The sequence below is a fragment of the Scyliorhinus torazame genome, chromosome 19 (assembly GCF_047496885.1).
Source record: "Scyliorhinus torazame isolate Kashiwa2021f chromosome 19, sScyTor2.1, whole genome shotgun sequence".
NCBI lineage: Eukaryota > Metazoa > Chordata > Chondrichthyes > Carcharhiniformes > Scyliorhinidae > Scyliorhinus > Scyliorhinus torazame.
This window is the reverse complement of record NC_092725.1, coordinates 127874278-127900444: the sequence shown is the minus strand read 5'-3', so window position 1 is coordinate 127900444 and position 26167 is coordinate 127874278. Positions and strand designations below refer to the sequence as shown.

General features: G+C 45.9%; 1 long non-coding RNA gene across 1 annotated transcript; it reads right to left on the bottom strand.

The window, feature by feature from the left end:
* Positions 1-2363: 2363 nt before the first annotated feature.
* LOC140396510 (uncharacterized) lies at positions 2364-25102 on the bottom strand. Its single transcript, XR_011936555.1, has 3 exons — positions 24975-25102; positions 23854-23986; positions 2364-4318 (listed from the first exon to the last, which is right to left on the bottom strand). It is a non-coding gene; the product is annotated as an uncharacterized lncRNA (long non-coding RNA).
* Between the last annotated feature and the right edge of the window lie 1065 nt (positions 25103-26167).

Here is a 26167-nt window from a genome sequence, read left to right as displayed (position 1 = left end):
ATTCCCAACTCCTTCCTTTCTGATGGTTCCTTTCCAGATTTGCGAGTCCTTTCTAACCTTGGCATGAAGTCGCCAAAGAGGATGATCATATCTTCCTTCGGTATGGTGTCCTGGGTGGAATAGAAGCCTTCTTTCGACTCATCATTGGCATCAAGTGTTGGGGTGTAGGCACTCATGACTGTTGCCTGCTGGTTCTTGGCACGTTGTAGACGGAGGTTCATGAGGCGCTCGTTGTGCCGTAAGTGAGCTCCGCAGGTTGGTTGACGAGTTCATTCTTGATGATGAATGTAATTCCATGCATCCTGGGCTGGACCTCAGGTTTTCCTCTCCAGAAGAAGCTGTAAACACTGCCATCTTCCCTCAGTTGCCCTTCACCTTCCACAGAGCACACGGCAGTCTCTTACTTCCCTCTGAGAGGTAGGTCTAGTGCTAAGCTCATCCAGTTTGTTGTCGATCGCTTGGATTATTTGCCAGGAGTATGCAGGAGAGAGGAGACTTGAAGCCGCATTGTTTTAGTCTCACCTGCAGTCCACCGCATTTCCCTCACTGCCTCGGTCGGCGGCTGCTTCTGGATGGTCCCGGGATCCGATTGGAGAAGTCTGACCTTGTGGAAGGTTGCATCTGGTGGGGTCCCAGGCGCTGGTTGCAATTTTGGTGTCGCCGGCGGTGGAGATGGGGAGCATGTTCATGATCTGGTCGGACGCCAAGGTTCTGCGTGTACAGGTCTACCGGTGGTTTGGGTCCTTACGTGGGGTATCTGCCTATTGGGGGGTGTTTAGTCCAGGTTTTGGTCGCTGGCAGGGTCTTCCTGGGTCACATTGGGAATGTGTTTGGTTCCAGCGTTGGTGGGATGATTGGGCATTCCTGGAATTGGACCTTGGAGTCGGCCTGGTCAGGCTTCCACGTGGATTTTCCTCTTTTCCTCCATCTGCCGGTAAGTCGGGGTACTGGGCTGGCCTCTCCGGGTTGGGTCGGGTGCTCCAGGGGCCAGGTCAATTCCTACACGAGGTCAGATCGGACTTCCAGGTGGAGCCTCTTCCACTTCTACTTCCAAGTCCCGGGTCAGATCAGATGTGCAGGTTAGGTGGATTGGACACGCTAAATTGCCCCTTAATTGGAAAAAATGAATTGGGTACTCTAAATGTATTATAAAAATAAGAGATGTAGGAAGAGGTTCTGTGGGTGAGAGCTCACAGAGAGTTCCATGCTCTGCCGCTTTGTTTCTTCTGTTTAAAGATACTTCCCTATTATGGGTCCACAGCCTGCGGCATGGTGCACAGTGGTTAGGACTACTGCCTCACAGTGGCAGGGGCCCGGGTTCAATTCCCGCTTTGGGTGACTGCCGTTTACACATTCTCCCCATTGTGCTCTGGTTTCTTCCCACAATTCACAGATGTGCAGATTAGGTAGATTGGCTATGCTAAGTTGCCCCTTAGTCTTCATGGATGTACAGGTTAGGTGGGGTTATGGAGAATAGGAGGGGGGGGGGAGAGTGGTCCTCGATGGGGTGCTCTTTCAGAGGGTCGGCACAGACTCAATGATCTGAATGACCACCTTGTGCACTGTAGGAATTTTCAAGCTCTATGGAAATAAACAGAAAGGACTTTTACGCATTAGTGAACGTGAACTATTATGTCCAGTTCTGAAGGAGAATCGTATTAGATTTGAAACACTAACTTTGTTTCTCTCGCCAGAGATGCTGCTATCTTTTTTTCCAGCATTTTTAGAACTATTATGTTGCGATAGTTTTTTCCCTGGAGAGCAAAAGCCTGAAAGAAAATGCAGTGGGGAAAAAAGTAACTCTTTAAATGTAAATGCCGAATTGATTAGGAAATCCGCTCATTGTGGACACAGCAGGATTTTATATATGATGGTTCCAAAGTGCAGAGAAACATGCAAAAATGATTAATTGTCCTAAAATATAAAATATTAGTTCCGTATTCAATCTTGAATGTTAACACTGTTTTGCCAATGATATTGCCGAGAAGCTAAAGTGGTTAGTTTTATTGTTCAGCTCGCAATATTAGAACGTCAAATGTACCATACATCTCCTTTTGACACATTCTGCATGTCCGTTAGGATAGTGTCTATAAATTATTTTGCAACTTTCCAAACTATCATGGGTCAAATATTCTTTGATTTAGGATCAGAAGAATTTTACTCAAAACAGCAACAAGTGGACATGGTGAAATATTGTTCCAGTGGAACATAATTGCCATTACAAGAAGGGGAAGCTATATCAATTTCAACTCAAGTTATCTTTGGGGATAAACTGCTTCTCCTCTGATGACAGTTTAAGAGTCACCCTATGTTTTATTAAATGAAATCCAACATAAATGCAGGTAAGCGTTTTTTTTGTTGCACTTTTATTATGTAATATATCAAAATGGCACACTTAAGACCCCCAAATCATCAATAAATTCCAATTTTACACAATTTGAATTTGGATTTGTTATCATTCTGAAGTCAGTTACAGTGAACAAACGGGGAGCAATGTTCCCCAGCACCTGTGGCCACACATAGCCTCCGAGGAGGCCAAGATTGGGTTGCGTGCCTGCTTAGCCTGTTTGTAGCACAAGATGACATATTGGTCAAGGAGTTGGAGCACATGCTACATATATCCATCCAGAGGATCATTGAGGGGGCTGATTGTCACTTGAATTGCCTGCCAGCACTCATTAAAATGAATGCATAGCATTTATGGGCCTCCAAACATATTTGAAGATATATTGACTTACTGCTGGAGGTTTGAAGAGGACAGTTGAAATGGAAGACTTTCTGGGACAGTTTTTCAAGACTTCACCAAGAGTCTATCAAGATTTATCCTGGAAATTTGCTTGAGGACTTCACCTAAAAAGAGTAAGTGCTGTGTTATTCTAGTTTATTAGACCACCTTATAGGAGTTACCATGAAAAAGGCAATGCTTGGTCGTGGACATTTTGTTAGGGGATCCTCCTTAGTCTGTAGGAGGTACAAGTGCTACAATTCTTGAGATTTACCACTGTCCAGGCTGCAATAGAAACCACAATTAAAGAATCACCGTGTATTTTGTAGCGTAAGGGGCAAGCTTCAAGCTCTTTTATCTGTATTTTTAGGCTCAATAATAATCATAAAAGACTTTCCTTTCAAGCATTCTGCCAGCACTTTACTGAACTTTGAAGAAAGATTCTAATACATGTACTTCAAAGCTTTAGACTATCAGAGCTAGCAACTATTTGAGAGAAAATAAATTTCATAGTCATGCTCAAACTATTCAGACATTGGAAGGGCAAGTTTATATTTTACAACCTGTTAAACTCCTTTTGAGGAGGACCTCAATTATAATTGCAGGTTGAGTGATGCCTTGGCTCAGTTAGGGTGGCACGACAGCACAGTGGTTAGCACTGTTGCCTCACAGCGCCAGGGATGCGGGTAACTGTCTGCGTGGAGGTTGCCCTTTCTCTGCATGGGTTTCCCCCGGATGCTCCGGTTTCCTCCAAAGGTGCGCAGGTTAGGTGGGCTATGGGGTTACAAGGTTAGGGTGGGGGAGTGGGCCTCGGTAAGGTGCTCTTTCAGAGGTTTGGTGCAGACTAGATGGGCCGAATGGCCTCCGTTTGCATTGTACGAATTCTATGGTTATAGTGCATCTCCACTGAGTACTGTGCATTGAGCAGGACAGCATGAAAATAAACAGCTGGCCATATTATTTTCAGTAAGTAGCAAGCACAGTTCAACAGGTTCAAGCCTGTGATAGTGTAGGATTTCATCCAGGAGTCACAAATTACCCAAAAAGAGGGGTCAAAGTCACAAGCGGCTTAAACATTTATTTTAGGTATTATGCACAAGCTAAATTGGCAATAAAGTCCTGTGACATGATAAGAACCGTTATAACAGTTACTAGTTTGCCAATCCCGAATCGGACAAACGGACCTCAGGTAGATGGTGACAGCAGTTTCTTCTCCTGTCTGTTTTCCTCAGTAGCCAGGATGTTAGGCCAGAGCCAGCACGTGTCCAGCCCTGGAAGCTTGTCTCCCTCCCCAGTGCATATTTAAGGAGCTGGTAAATGTTTCATGGCAATCATTTATTCAATTGTCCAATTAGCAAGGAGCAGATATACAAGGTATTACTATCTGCTAACTCATTAACTCATCCCATAGCTTATCTCTTGCTAGGAAATCATGTTAACCGTACCCAGACAGTTGGTTTAAATATTTGCATGATATTACAAAATCAAGCTTCGGCCTGTTTTGTACCAAGGCTGTGCTGGAATCATGTCCTTGATCGCAGGTCTATGCTGTCCTGTGTTTGTGCGCACCCGGCAGACTGTGATAGATTCTTTCTGAATAAGGGAGGAAGAGAGAGAAAACTTTAACATTCAATATTGATAAATATATAATTAATTTCTGACGATTTTATAACGTCATTAGCAGCCATTTCTTACACAAACACTCTGAGCTTGGAAGTGGAAGGTTGTCCATTTCATCCAGGCTGACCCTCCAGTACTGAGGGTGTGCTGCACTGTAGGAGGTGTCTTTTCAATGTGATGTGAAACTGTGCTCCTGTTTGATGAATGAACAAAGAAGAGCCAAGGAGATCTTCCTGGTCAATATCACTCTTACCCAACATCACTAAACCAGATTACCGGCTATAAGTGTCCCATTACTGTTGATGGGACTTTACTGTGTGTGAACTGGCTTCTGCATTTACAACAGTGGTTACATTTCCAAAGTGCTTAATTGGCTGCAAAGTGCTTTACAAAATCCACAGCTCTTAGAACCATGGAATTCCGGCAGTGCAGAAGGAAACCATTCGGCCCATCGAGTCTGCTCCGACCCACTGAACCCAGGTCCACAACCCCACTTTATTTCCGTAATCCCGTAACCCCACCTAACCTGCACATCTTTGGACACTAAGGGGCAATTTTTTAGCGTAGCCAATCCACCTACCCTGCACATCTTCGAACTGTCAGAGGAAAGCCAGGCAGACACGGGGAGAACGTGCAAACTCCACACAGGCAGTCACCCAAGGTCGGAATTGAACCCGGGTCCCTGGCGCTGTGAGGCAACAGTGCTAACCACTGTACCACCGCATGAACCGCGCCCCCTCCCCCCCCCCCCCCTGCCATCTTGGAACATGTTGTATAAATCCAAGTTCCTTCTTTTCGGTCTTTATCGGTTAATTACAAAATAATTTGAGACTCGTAGTTTTTTTATGAGAACAATAATAATGTGAAGATCGGCACTGTACAATTACATCCTCAATGCAGTTCTCTGCTGAGAGGATTAAACTTTAGTTTTGGTTGAGGTGCTTCCAAATAAGCTCCAAATGGTCTTTGTTCAGCACTCACATCTGCCAGCTATTTAATTTGCATTGTTCTAAGCCAATTGAACATGCTCATTTACATTTGGTGAATAAATAGTAACAAAGGTAATGAATATGCATCATAATAGTTAGACGGGACTGAATATTTAAGCAATAGTTATCCACGAACCTTTCTGCACAGGCAGGCTTGGTCATGGATTTTGCTAAACTCTCACCCACGTGAGTGAGTATGTTCATATTTTATGGAATGTTTTGATCACTTTCAGGTAGAAGTGTGATGCTGCAACCCAGAATGAAGTTCAGTGCATCAGTTTAGTGGTATCTTAACTCAGCCTGCTCATTATCATGTCACTTCCAGGTTCGGCAGCAATGGCTACAATTTGGTCTGCCCGAAACTTGCTGATCTTCCAGTGCAAAGAGCTGTCCTCGACCGAGTGTTGCAGACTGGCACATTCCAAGGTCCAGGACTACGTGCTGAGGGACGCACTCAAGCTTGGGGCAGCTGCCGCCAAGGCGCAATGGGGAAAGGCCACTGTGTAAAGTCTTACCAGCAAATGTACACCGAGGAGCGGGTAACAGTGTAAACCCCCTCGGTCTGGGTCATTAACACTCCAATGTACAAAAGTATTGAAAGAAACATGACGATGTAAATACTTACGAAAGAATTGTAAAGTAAATAGGGAAATGTGTGGAATGTCATCCCAATTGGATGGAAGAAAGTCAAATGAATGTGACTTTGGAGGAAATGTACAGTCATGAAAATTCGAAATGTTCTGTAATGTTTATTAGAGATTTTACGAATAAAGTATATTTTTTGGGGGAAAAATGGCTATAATGAGGACAGACATGATGCAATGTCAACCCCAAAGGACCAATCCATAGATGGAATTTGGGGGAGTTGGGGTTGGAAATAAGCGCTGACAAGTTATGACAAGGGATTTGGGGTGCATTCAAAGACACTTCCCTTGACACAGTTGAGGAAAGGGAGAGTTGCACCTTCACCGACATCCAGCTGTGTGCACCACTGCCGCCCTTCACTTTGCCATGGAGCCCACTCCATTATGTTGCTCTGCACAACACTTAACTTGCACTCCTTCTCCATCAATGCACGTCCTCACCACCCCATACATCCATTCACCATTGCCACTTTCTCTCCCATCCTTCTGCAGCTTCCTCTCTCAATGATAGCCAGCCTCTACAAAGGCACTACCTCGATCAGGTGAGCACATGATATTACAGTCACTCAAGAGGTCAGTTCTCCCCCCCGCTGCAGGAAACAAGTCACAAAACATCAGGGAGAGGGCAAGGACCTGAAATGGTCCTCCTCAGCTTTCACAGCTAGCAATGGGAGAAGAGAAGGCAATGGAGATTGGTGCGTGTTTCAGTGTCCTTGGCTATAAGAGGAGGGGACCTCCCAACTAACTAATGACGCCATTAAATAGCATTGACCTAAATGTTCTGCAGCACTCAGTCAGGTTGTTTTGATGTTTACACATGTTTTACCATAGAATTTACAGTGCAGAAGGAGGCCATTCGGCCCATCGAGTCTGCACCGGCTCTTTGAAAGAGCACCCTACCCAAGCCCACACCTCCACCCTATCCCCATAACCCAGTAACCTGACCCAACACTAAGGGCAATTTTGGACAGTAAGGGCAATATATCATGGCCAATCCACCTAACCTGCACATCTTTGGACTGTGGGAGGAAACCGGAGCACCCGGGGGAAACCCACGCAGACACGGGGAGAACGTGCAGACTCCGCACCGACAGTGAACCAAGCCGGGAATCGAACCTGGGACCCTGGAGCTGTGAAGCAATTGTGCTAACCACCATGCTACTGTGGTGCCCCAAACTGAGGCCTTTTCAGATAAGATCGGCAGGGGGCTGTTTGAAGATAACTTAAGACATACTGAACTGGTTAGTGGTAATTCACATCTTTTTGTCCTCCACCAGTTCAATCACACATGCTGCAGGAATCCATGGGCTTCACAGGTGATGGATCCTCTGAGGAACTGATTCATTCTGAAGGTGCACCATCACAGGATGCATGCTCACCATACACCAGCCCAGATACTTGTACTTTGACTGTTTGAGGGATAATTGAGTTTTCACCTGGTAACTGTTATGCCTTTGATTAGTACATCCCTGCTGATGGAACATCACATGAACTGTAGTAACGTCAGCAGGGTGTTTGTTTTAATTCTCCTCTTAGACATATATCTCCTGATCGCAACATCTCCGGAATAAACCTAGCATCGTATTTGGAAGAAACCCAAGTGTGTGGCACCTCCATAATCTTTCTCTTTGCGTCGATTTTAAAATCTAACAAAAGAGAAAACTGGCGACGAGGATTGAGGCACTAAAAACGGTCCACGAGAAAAGTGAAAACGGGTGCTGAGAGCGAGTAAGAAGATTCTTGGGATTGGATTCAAATGTTGATTAAGAGAGAAGCCGCAGGTGCAGAAAGGTTTGAAAGACCCTAGAAGAGCATTTCTCACCAAGCTCAGAGTCTTCATCAATTCATTGTAGATTTTAGATCCCGGCTTCTCTGAATGGACTACGTTATGCAGTATCATAAAGGTCTTACACCCTACCAAACTGAGGACTGTAACCTTTAGGTCCTCCGGTATTTGATTAGCTATGAGATAAAGTTGAAATCTCTCTTCTTACGAGTTCCAAGATTCACTACAATGCCAAGCTGAAGGCACGGCTTTCTTGCGAAGCATCACCCTATGAGTTTGGCACAGATGTCTCACACATAACGCCTTGAGGAGAGGAACGACCAATATCATTTGCTTCACAAACTCTTACTCGCACAGACAAATTCAGCTCAGCTGGAAAAAGCAGCTTTGACTATTATAGTCGGAATAAGGCTTCATCGTAACTTTTATGGAAGTCATTTTACTTTCTTGACAGATCACCAACACTTGACGACAATCTTCAGGCGGTATGCAAATATATTCCTTATTTAGCAGCTAGTAGGTTGCAGAGATGGTCTTTGATATTCTCAACACACACCCACAATATTCAATTTCGTAAAGGATGCCTGCTAAGGGTACTAGAGGCCATGGGACATGGTAGGCTGTGGCTATCTTCATCTCTGATGTGCATCCTGGGGACACACCTAGACACAGTGGTGGAGCTCAGAAGGCAAAGCACATCGAGGATCACTGATAGGCATGTTCGGGGGGCGGGGGGGGGGGGGGGCTGCTGATGGCACCATCGGGAGATTGGGGCAGTTGGGGAGAGATTTGTTAATAAAAATCGTTCACCTCGACCAATATGACACCTGTGGCACTTTTTTCTTCAATGCTGGCCGAGCACCCAATCCCATGCCCCATCTCCCAGTCACGGAGACCCTCTTCCCAGCCCCCCAACCCAAGCTCACGACGTGCAGGTGACGGGTGTGAGCAAGCACTCAGCAGATTGGCAGGGGGTAGACTATGGCTTAGCTTGAGGAGCACCAGCGCTCAGCTCTCAGTGGGCTAACATCCCCCAGTCCTTGACCCGCTGACACAATCCCATCACCCTGGAGTGATGTTCCACAGACCCTGGGAGGGTGGGGAATAATAGGGGAGTGGGAAAGGGGAAAGGCTGAGGGATTGCCTCCTGACATGCGTGCCATCTGTTAGCCCCTGGACCTGGGGCATCCCTTCGATGGCGGAGAAACCAACTGGTCAGGCATCCTGGTGGGCTTGGCCCATGTCAAAGTTTATATAGTTAGCTGTCCAGGCAAACAGGGCATCCATGGCTTCACCAATTGCTAGGGAGTCTGTGTCACCCAATGGCACAGGTGTAGTTGGAGCAGTCTTTGACACGGCCCTTAGAGGCTCCAACAGCCTGAGATCATTGGCGAAGAGCATCTCAGCTAGCAGCAGGAGGAGCTGGCTCGACCTTTGTTCTCCTTCAGGGGGTAGCAGCACGAAGGCACAATAGGAAAATCAATGATGAAGCTTGATAGTTATACAGGTGTCTGCACGTATGGGGGTTTTGTGGCACGGTGATAGTTACCTTACCTCCGGACCAGAAGCTCTGGGTTCAAGCCCAACGCCAGGACTTGTTGGCCATGGAAGGTGCATTTATAATGCAGTTCAATATGCTGATAATCAGCTCAGGAATCCGTACATCAATTTCCCAATGTTCCCCACATGGAAAAAAAATGTGAAGATATGTTTTAAAAATAGTGTATGCACATGGGTGAATGAGATAACGTTATGTTGTGAAATTTGACTTCTTTCGTAGAATCGCATAAACTATTAGTTGGTCCCATTTCCAAGGCCGGTGCAAGTGATATGAGACGGCTGAGACAAAAAAACAGCTTTGTGACCCCTACCTACCACCACAATTTAAAAATTCTGAATTTATAATTAGATTCATTTTACATGTAAAATGAGAATCTGATGATACTGATTGTACACTCTCATTGTTCCACACTTTTCACAGGATATGTACAAGAAGAAATGCCCATTGTGATCTTCAATATGACTCACAAGATGCAGTACTATGATTCGGAGCTTTGGAATAGTCATGTGATAGGCAGAATTTTCCCAAGATTGCACAGAGTGCTGGATCAGGCAAGAAAAGCTGTATGAAACTCTCTGGCTTGAGCAACGCCTTTGCATGCCTCATTAAACGGCACTGTGCAATTTCAAAGTGCTGGCGAGGACCACACAGGCAGCTGTGGGGGTGGGGCCTAAACACTCCGCCAAAGCCAGGATTCGGGGAAGGGCGCCCCAACTTCAAAGTTACACATAAGGCAACCTCCCCCACCAGGGAACTCCTGGCAAACAAGGGGAACACCCTCAACATCCAGACACAGAAGGGCAACTGGGTAAAATCACCAAAGTGTGCTCAGCGTTTCAACATGTCAGGTTTCTGTGACATGGGAGAATGTGAAAATTCTACACGGGCAGTGACCTTATTGATTGACAAGGGGGCGAAAGGTTATCAGGTTTCGGCAGGAATGTGGGATTGCGGTTACAATCAGATCGGCCGTGAACTTTCACCGGCAAGATCAGGAAGCCTGAGAAAATGTGGATTCCCCATTAATGTTAAATCTGCGTAGAAATATCTCTCCAATTGAGCCAGTTGGAGAATGTTAATATTCCTTCCCCCTCCCCCCAAAGATTGTGCTCAATCAACTTCGCATGTCCAAGTTAAAAGTAGAAAATGGTGGATTGGAGCCAACGCGCTCATATTTCTGCCAGTTTTGACCCACACCGAAACATACAAATCCCCCAAAGTCTTTGGAAAAATGACAGGGGGTTGGGGTACAAGGGGGTGGTCACTGTCACTTTTTTTTCTTCCAATGATCCAAGGAAAATGAAGGAACAGCGACAGGAAATAGAGAAAAACACCCAAGAGATCGATGAGATGAAAACTCAGGAAAGCGAAAGAAATGAAAACATAACAATAATTGGAAACAGAATTGAAGGGGAGAATCAGCTCATGCAAGTGGTAATTTTGCAGAATAATATCGATTGCTTGTGTCGCATAGTTCAGTTCTTACGCTTTGACTGGGACATTGATTTCCTTCTAGATGTCTGAAGCTCCTTCAGTGTTGTGCTGCATTTTGATAATCTATCTGACTACCTAGCCCCCAATTACCCTTCTCTTCAGCATTAGGCCCAGATACATGGGCCCTGATTTTCACGTGGGCAAGGAAAACCCAACCTACGCACTTTTGTGCATTCCGAAATGCACACCCAACCTATGTGTATCTTTCTCTGGGAATTGTTTTTTTTTTACAGGTTCACAATATATTTTGTGAACTGTGATAATGTGTGTGAGGTGTATGAGTACAGAGGTGGGACAGTTAAAGGTCCACCCTTGATTCTCTAACACAGCAGCTCAGCCCCCAACATTGTTTCAATGCCGCACAACCTCACCCACCCCATGCCCCCTCAGATCATCCATGCTACCTCCATGCCCACCTCGACAAACCCTCCATGGTCCCTTAGCCCTGCAACATCCCATGCCACACCATGCTTCCTCAGTTCATCCATGCCACTGCATGATCCCTCAGATTGTCCATGCCACCTTTACGCATCCTCAATAGCCACTCACCCAGTAGGCACTATGTACAATCCACAGGAGCAATAGAATAGCAATGGGAACTATTTTTAAATCATTTGGAAAAAAAATTACACCTCAACAATCCCAGAGAATCCAGAATTCAAATGCTCTTATCATTTATACTAGAAATAAAGCTACTCCAGTGCAAAAAAAATTGTAACCATTTCAGTGACTATTACATTTGTAATTAAACAAGAAACCCCATCAAAGGCAGCCTCTTAAAAGCTTTAATTCTTCTTGGATCCATAGTTCACCTGCTGAGCTGAAGCCATTAACATTTTTTGAAACCCAACCAAGCATTATATTGGCTACATCTGACCATAAGACCATAAGACATTGGGGGAGCAGAATCAGGCCACTCGGCCCATCGAGTCTGTTCCGCCATTCAATCATGGCTGATATTTTCTCATGAAATGAAATGAAATGAAAATCGCTTATTGTCACAAGTAGACTACAAATGAAGTTACTGTGAAAAGCCCCTAGTCGCCACATTCCGGCGCCTGTTCGGGGAGGCTGGTACGGGAATTGAACCGTGCTGCTGACCTGCCTTGGTCTGCTTTAAAAGCCACCGATTTAGCCCAGTTTGCTAAACCAGTCCCTGCAAGTTTGAGAAAGCAGGGCCTTCTTGAATAACTTCTGCTGGTACAGGAATTGAACCTGTGCTGTTGGCTTTGGTCTGCATCACAAACCAACCGTCCAGCCAACTGAGCTAAACCGGCCCATTCTCCTGCCTGCTCCCCATAACCCCTGATCCCCTTAACAACATGACAACAGCTTCTTGTCAAATTGTCTGAAACTGACAAAACAGAATGATGTCCCATTTCCATTTCAAAGCAGAGTTCCTGCCAATCAATGGAGGGGAGTAGGTGCAGAGAGATTTTCAACTTTCAAGAATATATTCGAACAGAGCAATGCAAATCATAGCGCAAAATGTGACAGTAGAGACTGACAGGACCTTTACACTACATTTGTTTTTAAAGGGGCAATTTAGCTTGGCCAATCCATCTACCCTGCACATATTTGGGTTGTGGGGGTGAAACCCACACAAACACAGGGAGAATGCGCAAACTCCTCAAGGGCAGTGACCCAGAGCCGGGATCGAACCTGGGATTTCAGCGCCGTGCACTAACCACTGTACCACCGTGCTGCCCCTTATTTTACATTTTTAATGCATTATGGTACTTTGACAATTGAAAAAAGTACCGTAGAGCACACCAACAAAGACAGATTGCTGGTGGTCAAGGTAAAGCTTATGTTGCAAGACAGATCCCTATAATGCATTAAAAATATATTTACATAACAATACAACATCTAGGAATGATTTTTTTAAAGTTTCAAAATATTTTGCACTGATCTTTCAGAATATTCCCGACTCCACAGCAGGTTTCCCCAAGTGGTCACGAACTCTCCACGGTGCATTTTCTGGGGGGGGTTCCAAAATGTACACCAAGACACAAAAATAGTGTGCGGGAGGAAATAGAATTTTCCTGTGGTCCTCACAATTGTGACCCCGATCACGGTGGGAATGCACCCCAGGCCTTCGCCACCGTCAAAAGGCCACAAAAAGTGGCGTTGGGTCAGGAAGGTACAGGAACAATTATTTTTCCAGCAAAGAAAATACAAATTCAGCATTTCGCAACCAGATCCATATCTCCACTCAGTGACGAATATCTGCCGCTGGTTAGAGCAACTGCCAGGAATCAACAAAATGTCCCAGATACAGACAAGGGCTAACTCCTGGGTTGGGCATTCTGCTTCCTGTTTCTGTCTTCAGGAATTGAAATCTAAACATTAAGTTTCGAAGTGCCTTTAGCAAGTCACAAAATAGCGAGTGCGAAACAAGTGTTTGTGTTAATCAGTTCTCTGCCTTAGCTATCTTCTCAGTTTCTGCAGGGTTGTGTTGAATGCAATAACATCTTCTGCAGGACACTGAGTACACAATCTGCTTGGTCTACAGTTATAAATAACTTAAAAGCCGTAAAAGAAGTGAAAAACACAGCAGGTCTGAAGGTATCGATAAGGCAAAAAGGTAAGTCACCATAATCAGGTATAAAAACAGAAAATGCTGCACAAATGTATTAAAAGTATATGATATAAAATATATATCATTACATCAGATGCAAGGATGGTTTTCTAAAATTCCAACATTCATAATTTGTATTAGTAAATGTTAAAAACTGTACCTTGCTTGACCAATTATTTCTAAACTAAAGAGTAAATCCACAGGTCAATTGCTTTAAATCACAATAGTGTATCACTGGCTATCTGTAGCACAAAATTGAACAGTTAGAAAGCAATCACAAAGGCCACATCAATCGCATGACATTTTGTTCATTCCATTTTCTGCTGGTAATAGATTTTTAAGCATCGATTTACAGGCTTTTAGTTAAAAACTCTGCCCTCGACTACAGCAGACAATGCAACATTACAAACTCCAGTCACATCTCAAGGAATAGTTGCACCCGGTACCTGCAGGGAAGAGAAGGACAGAAGGTGGACAAAAGGCTTTACAGATTCACAGTCTGCAACATTCGCCAGTGTGGCTTCTGAGCTTCAACCTTAAATATGAATATTCAACGGAATATTGAGGTCTGAATCAAGTTCACCATGAGAAGTAATCACTGTCCATTCCATTGCATTTACCTATTCATCATTTGTGTAAAGGAGGAGGGGGGGGGGGGGCGGCAGCAATCGATACCTGCAACCATTAGCAGCACATCAACCCAGCCTTCTGCAGTTTAATCGGCTATCCCCGGGAACAATTGCAACAAATTAGCAATTGAATGCCGGGCCAGACCTCTCGGCGCCAGCAGTGGCCGAGACAAAGAAAGGTGAACGACCACCCCCCCAATCAAGGAATCGCCCCATTATTGGAGCATATCGAACCCAGTGATTGGGAACAAGTCCAATCACTTGGGACCAGGGTCAAGGTCCGCCCCGAGAGGCGGGAAGCCCCTGGGGACTATAAGAGTAAGGGGCCAAGTTCAGATCGGCCCTTCTCTCCCTTCTTCTCCTGCTCGCAACCTTCGCAAGAACCATCGACCAGCAACCGTAACTTTGACTCCAGCGATCGCTACCTGATAGAGACTCCTAGCCATCGACCTGTATCAGCCTTTGAATCCCGCAGGCCAGACCCAATTCGATAAGCCATTTGTTTCCCTGACCTGGTGGGCCATTCCCAAAAGTTAAGTATTGGCCAGTAGTGGTAGGTAGTAGTCTAGAAAGTAGGATTATTGTGTAAGTATTTATTGCTGTACATAATAAATGACCGTTGATTTTAATCTTACTAAGCGGTGTGCTGTCTTATTAATCATATCTAGAGCTTGAACCATGTGGTGGTATCAGAAAGATACCTGGCGACTTGTGAGCAAAAGGTGACAGAATTAGAGCTAATAAAACTAAGGCAAATAAGAGCAACAGTTGGCTGCCGCCCGGCGCAGGCATGGGGTTGGCTGGGGGCGGTCGCTGAAGGGGTCCATGATGGGGTGGCTGCTGGTGGGGTCCACGATACCCAGGAGGGGTGGGCCGTGCGGTCAGGGGCATACGCCTGTGCGTTGCATGAGGCGACTGCGAGCGACAGCGCTAGTTTCTTGGTAGCCGCAAGGTCAAGCGTAGCCCCTTCTAAGAGGCACTGCCGGATGTAGGCAGACCCTATGCCCGTAATGAACCCGTCTCTCATTTGCTGGTTAGAATGTTCAGCGGCCGAAACGGCCTGGCAATCACAGTCTCTCACCAGGGCGAGCAGGGCACGCCAGAAATCTTCCACAGACCCACCGGAAGTTGGTGCCGCGTGGACAGGAGGTGCCTGACGTAGATCTTGTTGGTCTGCTGAGCATAGTTCTCCTTCAGTAGCGCCATGGCCTCTGTGTAGGTAGGCACGTCCTGGATGAGCGGAACGACTTCGGAGCTCAGCCACGTGTACAGAATCTGGAGCTTCTGTGCTTCTGGGATTGGGTCTGTCGCAGATCCGATGTATGCTTCAAAGCAAGCTAGCCAATGTGCGAAGTCCTTTTTGGTGTTGTCTGCTTGAGGATGCAGCTGCAGGCGATCCAGTTTGATGTGGAGATCCATCTTTGTAAAATCTCTGTGTAATAAATTGATGCACTATCAATTACGACGAGACGAGAGTGGAGAGTAATCGAGGCTTTATTACACAGAGGTGTGTGGCCTCCTACAGCTGCTGCTGAAATGGCTGCAGTTCGGAAAGCACATTTATACTCCGCTTACTAGGCGGAGCCAGCAGGCAGGGATCTACCCCCGTACCTGTAGTACAGGGGCCTTACCATAATACCCTTGTATGCAGTGCAGTATATACAATATAATACAACAGTGGTGACTACCACACATGGGGCCCTGGGAGCAGGACCAGGGAGCTGAAGAGGAGAGATAATGTTCTGTGCCTTTTATCTAACTACCTTTGACCAATAATTCCCTTTGTTTAGTACTGAAAACCTCCAATGTATGCCGCGAGCCACAACAGTACCCATTATTTTATATTGCTCTCCATGTTCTTCCTGCATCACCACAAACGTCTCCGCATTGAACTTCATCTGCCACCTGTCTGTCTGCTCCAATAACTTGTCTATGACAAGAGAACCTAGTGGAGTGGTGTAGCGACAACACCCTCTCCCTCAATGCCAGCAAAACTAAAGAGCTGGTCATTGACTTCAGGAAGCAAAGTACTGTACACACCCCTGTCAGCATCAACGGGGCCGAGGTGGAGATGGTGAGTAGTTTCAAATTCCTAGGGGTGCACATCTCCAAAAATCTGTCCTGGTCCACCCACATCGACACTACCACCAAGAAAGCACAACAGCACCTATACTTCCTCAGGAAACTAAGGAAATTCGGCATGTCCACATTAACCCTTACCAACTTTTACAGATGCACCATAGAAAGCATCCTATCTGGCTGCATCACACCCTGGTATGGCAACTGCTCGGCCCAGGACCGCAAGAAACTTCAGAGAGTCGTGAACACCGCCCAGTCCATCACACAAACCTGCCTCCCATCCATTGACTCTATCTACACCTCCTGCTGCCTGGGGAAAGCGGGCAGCATAATCAAAGATCCCTCCCACCCGTCTTACTCACTCTTCCAACTTCTTCCATCGGGCAGGAGATACAGAAGTCTGAGAACACGCACGAACAGACTCAAAAACAGCTTCTTCCCCACTGTCACCAGACTCCTAAACGACCCTCTTATGGACTGACTTCATTAACACTACACCCTGTATGCTTCATCCGATTCCAGTGCTTATGTAGTTACATTGTATATCTTGTGTTGCCCTATTATGTATTTTCTTTTATTCCCTTTTCTTCCCATGTACTTAATGATCTGTTGAGCTGCTCGCAGAAAAATACTTTTAATTGTACCTCGGTACACGTGACAAAAAACAAATCCAATCCAATCCAATCCTATGTCCTTTGGAAGTGCCAAGTGTCGTGGGTAAACTTAACAGGCTTAGAGATAGTTTCATGAAGGGAAAAATAATCTGTTATTGGATTTGTATTAATTTGAAGTAATTTTTATATCTTGATCCAAAATGACAAGTATTCTTGCAAGTGACAAGGGATGGGGAAAAAGTTAAATAATTTAGAGAGACAAACTCACAGAATAATTGTGGCAATAGGTTTTGGTCCATTCCTAAAAATACAAATACCCCCAGTAGTCAGTTCGTACTAAATATCCCAGTGTGACTAACATGGAAAATATCCCAACATATTCTTTGTTTCAATATTTCTCAAATGCTCGGTATTAAAGATGGCTCGGATAAGCAAGCCTTGTAAGCAAGAAAACCTCCCTCCAAACTGTAATGAGATTTAACGTGCAAAATATCTAACACTGTAGCATTGCCTCAGGGATGCGCAGGCATCCTTGTTAATGTAATAGTTACTGAATTAATACAAACACCTTGTCTCCTCCTAATACTATGACAGCAGAAGCATAACCACTATCGCGCCATGTAACTCAACTACAAATCAGGTTTAATAACATTGATTAGATTGTAGTAGAAAACTGATGCAACAGATTTCATTTGTTTCCAGGACATTGAATTTACACCGCAGTGGATGTACAAAAATCACAAAGAGCATCGACATTTCTCAGAGTAAAACTAAACCCGGATATCATTCATTAGTCTCGCCATCACAGGGTCTCAACCTCGACAAATGCTGCTTATTTTACAACACACACCTCTCTTATCATTTAAGATACAGGAAAGATCTCTGCCATAGGTTAACCAACCTTAGCAAATTAAAGTGATGAATTCCAGAACACCTTCCAAATGCATGACCGCAGCCCATTTTGTCTTGCATTGCCCAACCCTTAATTGTTTAGCACAGGGCTAAATAGCTGGCTTTTAAAGCAGACCAAGGCAGGCCAGCAGCACGGTTCAATTCCCGTACCAGCCTCCCCGAACAGGCGCCGGAATGTGACGACTAGGGGCTTTTCACAGTAACTTAATTTGAAGCCTACTTGTGACAATAAGCGATTTTCATTTCATTATACAAACGTACAGCATGTGAAGAGTTAATGTTATGTTAAGCCTAACTACTAGAGGAAGCTAAGGAACAGTACAAAAATTGCACTGGCTCTTAAGCTAAGGGGAGGAGATTAGACTGGAGCTGACAAAGATAAGATAAATAGTGCATTGCAGTTAACATATAATAGTTATAGTTAGTGGATAGAGATAGTGTTAGTGAGTGTAGTTTAATTCTTACATGTATGTTTGCTATTTAGAATAAGTGTCGAACTCAAATTTAGTAGCGTTAATAAAATTAGCTTAGTTCTTCAAAAGAGCTTTATGTATCTTTGTGATCACTACGCCTTCCATCCTGGAAACCCTCACAAAGATCAACACGATGTGGAGATTCCGGCGTTGGACTAGGGTGAGCACAGTAAGAAGTCTTATAACACACCAGGTTAAAGTCCAACAGGTTTGTTTCAAATCACTAGCTTTCGGAGCACTGAAATTCACCTGAGGAAGGAGCAGTGCTCCAAAAGCTAGTGATTTGAAACAAACCTGTTGAACTTTAACCTGGTGTTTTAAGATTTCTTACAAAGATCATCACAATAGTGACTGATTTCAGGATGAAATAAGCAGTCTGCGTGAAATGGTGTCACTAACAAAATACATCTGCATGGGAGTAAGGCATTAGAAGGGCGGCACAGTGGTTAGCACTGCTGCCTCACAACGGCAGGGACCTGGGTTCAATTCCAGCCTTGGGTGATGCGTGGAGTTTGTACGTTCTTCCCGTGTCTGCGTGGGCTTCCTCCGGGTGCTCTGCTTTCCTCCCACAGTCAAGATGTGCCGGTTAGGTGGATTGGCCATGCTAAATAGCACCTTATTGTCCAATGGTTAGGTGGAGTGGGCCTAGGCTGGGTGCTCTATCAGGTGGCTTATGCAGACTCTGTCATAATATACACCAGTATATTATGGTGCAGACACACACACACACACACTGATGGACATGCAGTGGGACCAATCAACATACACAACACCGCAGCCAATCACCAGTGAGAGCACACGCACTATAAAGACAGGGGACAGGAGAGTTCCCGCTCATTCTAGTAGCAGCCAGCTCGGAGCACAGAGCTCACAGCCTGCAACACAGACATTCACCATGTGCTGAGTGCATCACCTGGTTAGGACTAGGCAAGGGTCAACAGTTAAAGCTGGTATTGCATTTACCCACAGTTCAAGTATGTTAATATAGTTAACCTTATAATAAAATAGAGTTGCACCACTGCCAGTGTTGGTGACCGGTTTGTGATCCAGAACACCCAACACATAGACTCGATGGGCCGAAGAGCCTCCTTCTGCACTGTAGGGATTCTACGATTCAAAGTGACATTTTGCAGACCTGACCGTGTTGTGTATCTTCTTTGCCATGTAGAAAACATTCAGAATGAGAAACCAGATTGCTGAGTGATTCTCACTCTGCAGGCAATAATGAAATGTAAAATGACAAGTACATCTGATATATAGTTAATGATATTTAGACACACATGCAGACTTTTTATGATTTGCAGTGTGACAACACCTATTCATCACACAGATCAGGTAGATTAATATTTCTGGATATGCACACACGTTTTGCCAAAATAATTCTTGCCGCAACAATTTCAACAGTTGCCACGGTAACTAGATCAAAGCAAGTTCATATCGATTTCTTTAAAAGGAAACAATTTTTGCAACAGAAGTGTGGGGGTGGGGGAGGAGAGAGAGGAAGCAGCCAGGAACAACGGAAGAATGAGAGAAAGAAATAGAGAATGGAGGTCTAGGGGCACAATAGAGGCTAATTTATTTTAACTTTCATCCATAGGAATTACAGAGGACAAAGTCATGTTATACAATCATTTTAGGTGGTTAAATTTATTTGATTCCCGGGCCAGATATTATGGATCTCCCTCCCCTGCCAGGGTTTTAGGCCGGCCGTGTGGGGCGGATGGGGTTAAGCAGACGGGATTCCCTCGGTGTTCCTGCCTGCACTTGGCACACAGTGACTTGTCCCATTTTCCCAGTCTATTCTGTCCCAGGATATCAAAACTGTGACACTCTACAGACTGATTCTATTCTTCTTCAACTTGTGAAACCAAACTTGACAAACCAAACTTGACGGGCAGCACGGTAGCACAGTGGTTAGCCCAGTTGCTTCACAGCTCCAGGGTCCCAGGTTCGATGCCCGGCTTGGGTCGCTGTCTGCGCGGAGTCTGCACGATCGCCCCGTGTGTGCGTGGGTTTCCTCCGGGTGCTCCGGTTTCCTCCCACAGTCCAAAGATGTGCAGGTTAGGCGGATTGGCCGTGATAAATTTCCCTTAGTGTCCAAAAAGGTGGGATGGGCTTACTGGGTTACGGGGAAAGGGCTGAGGTGTGGGCTTAAGTAGGGTGCTCTTTCCAAGGGCTGGTGCAGACTCGATGGGCCGAATGGCCTCCTTCTGCACTGTAAATTCTATGATTCAATGATCACCTAAACAGAAACATTTTTCTAATTTACCTCATTTCTTTTTACATCATGTGATGCCCTGCACAATAGACATCTGAGCCCTTCACCTTGGTTTGTTTAAATATTACTTCAATCACCTTATCACACCAGAACGAGAGTGGCATCCCCAATACAGGTCAAATTAATTGGCCAATTTTCTGAGCAAAGCTCCTGGACCTACTCACTTTTAAAATACCTTTTGACTAAAATCTTATTTAAGAGAGGCACTGGAAAGGGGGGGGGGGGGGGGGGGGGGGGTCACACACGGCTGTGAAACCATTGGCAGAAGGGAGTGTGGAAAATGCAAGATAACGAATGGTTTCTGCTAAAAACGAAACAATTGGCCAATATGCTGATATTGTATTGCCATTCAGGGAGGCAGCTAGCAGCCTGGTAGTGACTTGATTTCTGCTGCAGGATGAGCTATAAAAGTCTGAACTTACACACCAAAAAGGCACAAAGCTATGCAGGGGCCATGGGGGGGGGGGATCTTTGTTCATGGCCTCATGACATGGTACCAGGAGGTATTTATTAATTTAAGTTGATGAAGAGTGGAATGGTTATTGCTCACATTTTCTCCATATTTATTCATGTTTCGAAATATTTTTATTCAAGGCTTTTCAACAAAATATAAATATACCCACAAAAAATCAAAAGGACAATCAAAGAGCAACAAAAGACCATGACAATCAACCAACCAGCAACCCCAGACCTCCAATCCCTCTGACACCTACCCCCTACCACGTTGCGCCTTCCCCATTTTTAACCCACCCTTAACCCCCCACAAACCTCCCTCCTCCTTCACTGACCCCTAAACCCTGCTCGAAGAAAGGTCGATGAATTGTTTCGACCTCCGAGTGAACCGTTCCACCGACCTCTGCAGAGCAAACTTGATCTTCTTGAACTACCGGAGTTCTGCCAGCTCACTCACCCACACCCCTGCCTTCGTCAGCTCCGAGTCCCTCCAACAAAACAAAATCCATCTCCGAGCTATCAAGGACGTAAATATAGTTCGGCCTCTCTCCCCCTCTGCACTCCCGAATCTTCCGACACCCCCAAATATCACCACCTCCGGACCTGGAGCCACCCTCACCCCCAGAACCTCGGATATAGCATCCGTGAACCCCTGCCAGAACCCCCGCAATCTTGGACACGCCCAGAACATGTGGTCATGATTTGCGGGTCCCTCCGCGCACCACACACACCCACACCTGGACGGCACGGTAGCAAAGTGGTTAGCACAGTTGCTTCGCAGCTCCAGGGTCCAAGCTTCGATTCCCGGCTTGGGTCACTGTGCGGAGTCTGCATGTTCTCCCCGTGTGTGCGTGGGTTTCCTCCGGATGCTCCGGTTTCCTCCCACAGTCCAAAGATGTGCAGGTTAGGTGGATTGGCTATGCTAAATTGCCCTTAAGTGTCCAAAAAAGGTTAGGTGGGGTTACGGGGAGAGGGTAGAGGTGGGGGGATAGGGTGGAGGTATGGTCTCAGGTAAAGTAGTCTTTTCAAGGGCCGGTGCAGACTCGATGGGCTGAATGGCCTCCTCCTGCACTGTAAATTCAATGATTCTATGATTCTATTATCCTCCACCCCCTCGAAAAACCTACTCATCCTCGCTACAGTCATTTGGGCCCTGTGCGCCACTTTAAACTGGATGAGGCCTAACCCCGCACACGACGAGGATGCACTCGCCCTCCTCAGAGCCTCAGCCCATGTCCCAGCTCCTCTCCCAATTCCTCCTCCAATTTGCACTTATCATCTTCTACCTGGGAATCCTCCCACTCCATCAGCTATTTGTAAATATCCAAAACCTTCCCCTCCCCTATTTCATTCCCCGACAGAAGCTCATCTTCCAGGTGAGGAACAGTGAATTGGCTCCCCTTTTATCCGACCCCCTTGGTTAGACGCAGCAAAAGGCTTTAAAGTATTTTTTTCCCCCATTGATACATTTTCCAGTCCAAATGTATCCACTTTTTAACAAAATCCATCCAAAGATTTCCTGAGTCAGAAAAAAGGTTATTCTATTAATTACTAAAATCCACGAAAAAATAAAACACGCACACACACTCTGGAGTTGTCTTTCAAACCATAGAATTCCTACAGTGCAGAAGGAGGCCATTTGGCTCATCAATCTGCGCCGTCCCTCTGAAAGAGTGCCCTATCTAGGCCCACCCCCACGCCGTATCGCCGTAACTTAATCTGTACATATCTGGACACTAAAGGGCAATTTACCATGGCCAAACCACCTAAACTGCACATCTTTGGACTGGGGGAGAAAGCCGGAACACCTGGAGGAAACCCACGCAGACACGGGGAGAACGTGCAAACACCACACAGTCACCAAAGGTCGGAATTGAACCCAGGTCCCTGGAAGGCAGCAGTGCTAACCACTGTGCCGCCTCCTTTGTTCAGGTCTGCATTCTGTTGAAGACACATCTCTTTTTCAGCAGTGTTCTTAGATAACTGCAGTGTTTCTTTCTTCCCTCTTGTCCCCTTTCTCTCTGCTTGGCACATCTAGATCTTAAACTCATTTCTGTATATTACTGAAAAGGAATTCAATTAAGAACTCTTTTATCCACTGTTGTAGTAATCTCAGTTTTTTATTAATCTTTCCTCTCAGAAACCTTTTGACACATTTTTGAGATGTAAAGCCACAGGAGATGGGATCACTTTGTACCCCAGAGAGGGTTTAGAGCGTTCAGCATTTTGCATCTTAAATGCCTTCCTTTCAAGAGTCTCTGTTCAAAGTGAACCTTGACAACACCACCCCCCCCCTCCCCCCGCGGGGTGTGAAATTCCATGTCACAAGTTTACAGTGAAATTGACATAGATTTTCCAGAAAAGTGGTCAACGTTACACTATCAGTTATCAGGTGACTGCTGGTATCCATCTTTGGTCAGTGTCTTTACTTGTATTTTTTTTAAGAATGATGTGGAGATGCCGGCGTTGGACTGGGGTGAGCACAGTAAGAAGTCTTACAACACCAGGTTAAAGTCCAACAGATTTGTTTCAGACACTAGCTTTCGAAGCACTGCTCCTTCCTCCGGTGAAGGAGCAGTGCTCCTGAAAGCTAGTGTTTGAAACAAATCTGTTGGACTTTAACCTGGTGTTGTAAGACTTCTTTTTAAGAAACCAGGTCTTCTTTAAACAGTTCAATATGCCCATGGTTAATTGGTGAGGCGTAGACAGTTCTCACTTTGTGATTGTGACATCTAGCTGTCTCTATTCCTGTCCACACCAAGGCATGTGTTTCAGCAGTGGTCAGGGGTACGCTTGAATGCTCTCTCAGAGCATGTACCTTTCTTTGAGAATTCCTCGGTCTCCTCATGCTCCATCTGTTCCCTCAGCCAAGAAGGACATGTGGGAGGTGAAAGGCATGAATTGAAAGACATTAATTCGAACAAACACTTGCATAGTGCAGATCTCCACACTTCAGTTAGTCATCAGAACATTCACAAAAGAATGATTAAAATGTGCCAATTGGCAGGAACATACCAAAATCTGGCACATCTTTGCTCTGCATCACCTACTGCTAATATTTATACCACTCTGCTCATCTCCAACAGGGTGATTTCCACAGTGCTGTCAGGTCGGTCTCAGCCTCTTCCTGCAGTTGTGAGCTCTCCTCCTGCAAAGAGAGAAGGCAGAGAGTTAAGAGTGTGAGAAGTGGAATGACTGGATAGGACGAAATGACAAAAACTTTGAAAGCCGACCGTGAGAGATGGGCACATAAACCAGAGTACGTGTTAGTTGTAACTGTTCAAAATGGAGATCTGTGGATCTGCCTTTTGTGAAGCCCACGAAGAATCCAGCACGAGTGTGTAGAGTCGAAAAGAAATAACTTTATTTACAATTACATATATATACACAACAGCGGCAGTACTCCACCACTGCTCTCTCTCCTCTAGCTGGTTCCACACTGTCCAGCTCTATTTATGCAGGTGACTCTGCTAATGATTTCTCTTCCCTCTTCATTGGGGGAGCTCATACTCCTTAAGGATTGTCAATCGTCCCCAGCCAATAGTAATCAGGCAGGTTATAACACTGCCTGAAGATTGAGACATGAATGAAGCTGTAAGGTGTGTTGATCAGAGGAGGACTGGGCAGGAGAATGGAATTCTGTCGCTTGGCCGCACCTCCTCCAGACAAATTTTCTTGTGGCCATTCTGATGCCCGCCACGGTTCAATTCATTGATGAATGTGCGTTGTGATCAAATCCCACTCTTGGATTGGTCAGGAAACCTGGAATCAGGGTCCCAATGCCGTTGCTCCGTTAAAGAGCCACACTGAAACATTGGTTACATTCCTATGGATTCCTGAACCATTTCGGACCCTGCCATTGCATTTGGGGCTGTCATTTCAAAATCTCACCGCGGTGAAACAATAATTGCGCAAATTCTGAACTGAATTGCAGCGTAAGGAACCAATTTTTAAAAAGTTTCAATTGCAGAATTCTAGACAAGCAGGTTCAATAAGTGACCCCGTGGTCACTTTCCCCTGTTAATGGCTAAATGCGAAGACCTCTTGCAACATTGCTCACGGTGCATGCAATAGGAACAGGAGCAGAATATAATTGAAGATTTGATTAACGTAATTAAGGCTAACAGCAGCCTCACCTGGCTTTTTTTTTCTCATTAAGTCACTTGATGCGGGTTTGATTGGCATTTATTGTCATTCCGAATTGCTTCCAGAGTTGAGGGATCACAGTTGCTTGGAGAGACTGGAAAAGCTGGGGTGCTCGCCCTGGGGCAGAAGGCGGAGGAGATTTGAAAGAGATGAAAAAACAAAATAAATAAAGTGAAACTTTCCAAAGGCTGAAGGTAAACAGTCAGAGGGCAGAGATTTAAGGTGTTTTTGCAAAAGAGCCAGAGGCCACTGCAGGTTTTAAGTATTTAGGATTTGGATTTGGAAAGAACTGCCTGATAGGCTGATGGAAATTGGTTCAATGCTTTATTGTTTAAAAATGGAATTAAATAAATACCTGAAGGAGAAAAATGCAGGCAAATTGCAAATAGTATAGGGTGTGAGTAACCAGGGGTGGGATTCTCCAACCCCGTGCCGGGTCGGAGAATCGCCGGGGGGGGGGGGGGGAGGGCGAATCCCGCAATCCCGCCACGCCGCAGCGACACCGGTCCGCCGATTCTCCGGTCGCCAATGGCGGCCATGGCCGAGTGCCCGCCGAGTTCGGCCGAGTCCCGCAGGCGTCGTTCGCGTGTGGTCCTACCCAGTGGGACCTCGACGTTCATGCTGCGGGGGCCGTCCTGGTGTGGGGGAGTCGGGTATCGGACTCCAAGGGGGTCTCCCCGGTGGCCAGGCCCGCGATCAGGGCCTACAGATCGACGGGCGGGCTAATCCGGGGGGGGGGGGGGGGGGCTATGTTCCTCCGCGGCGGGCCCCTATAGGGCTCCACCATGTTGCCCGGGGGCTGGCGCGGAGAGGGCAACACACGCGCATGTGCGGACTCATGCCGGCCGTGGCGCGCATGCGCGGACTCACGCCGGCCGTGACGCGCATGCACGGACATGCGCCGCCTGTGCTGGCGCCCATATCAGCAGCTGGAGCTGCGTGAAGCGCTCCAGTGCCGTGCTGGCCCCTGTGTAGCGCAGGATCACTGATCCTAGGGGCCAGATGACTCCGTCGTAAAACACTCCAGCATTTACGACGCCGTCAACACTTCGCCCCATTATCAGAGAATCCCGCCCCAGATCTCTACAAAATGGATAGCCCAGACTTGATGGGCTGAATGGCCTCCTTCTGTGTTGCACGTTTCATTTTTAAAATGCTACGGCGTTTTGAGCAAGGGTTCCAT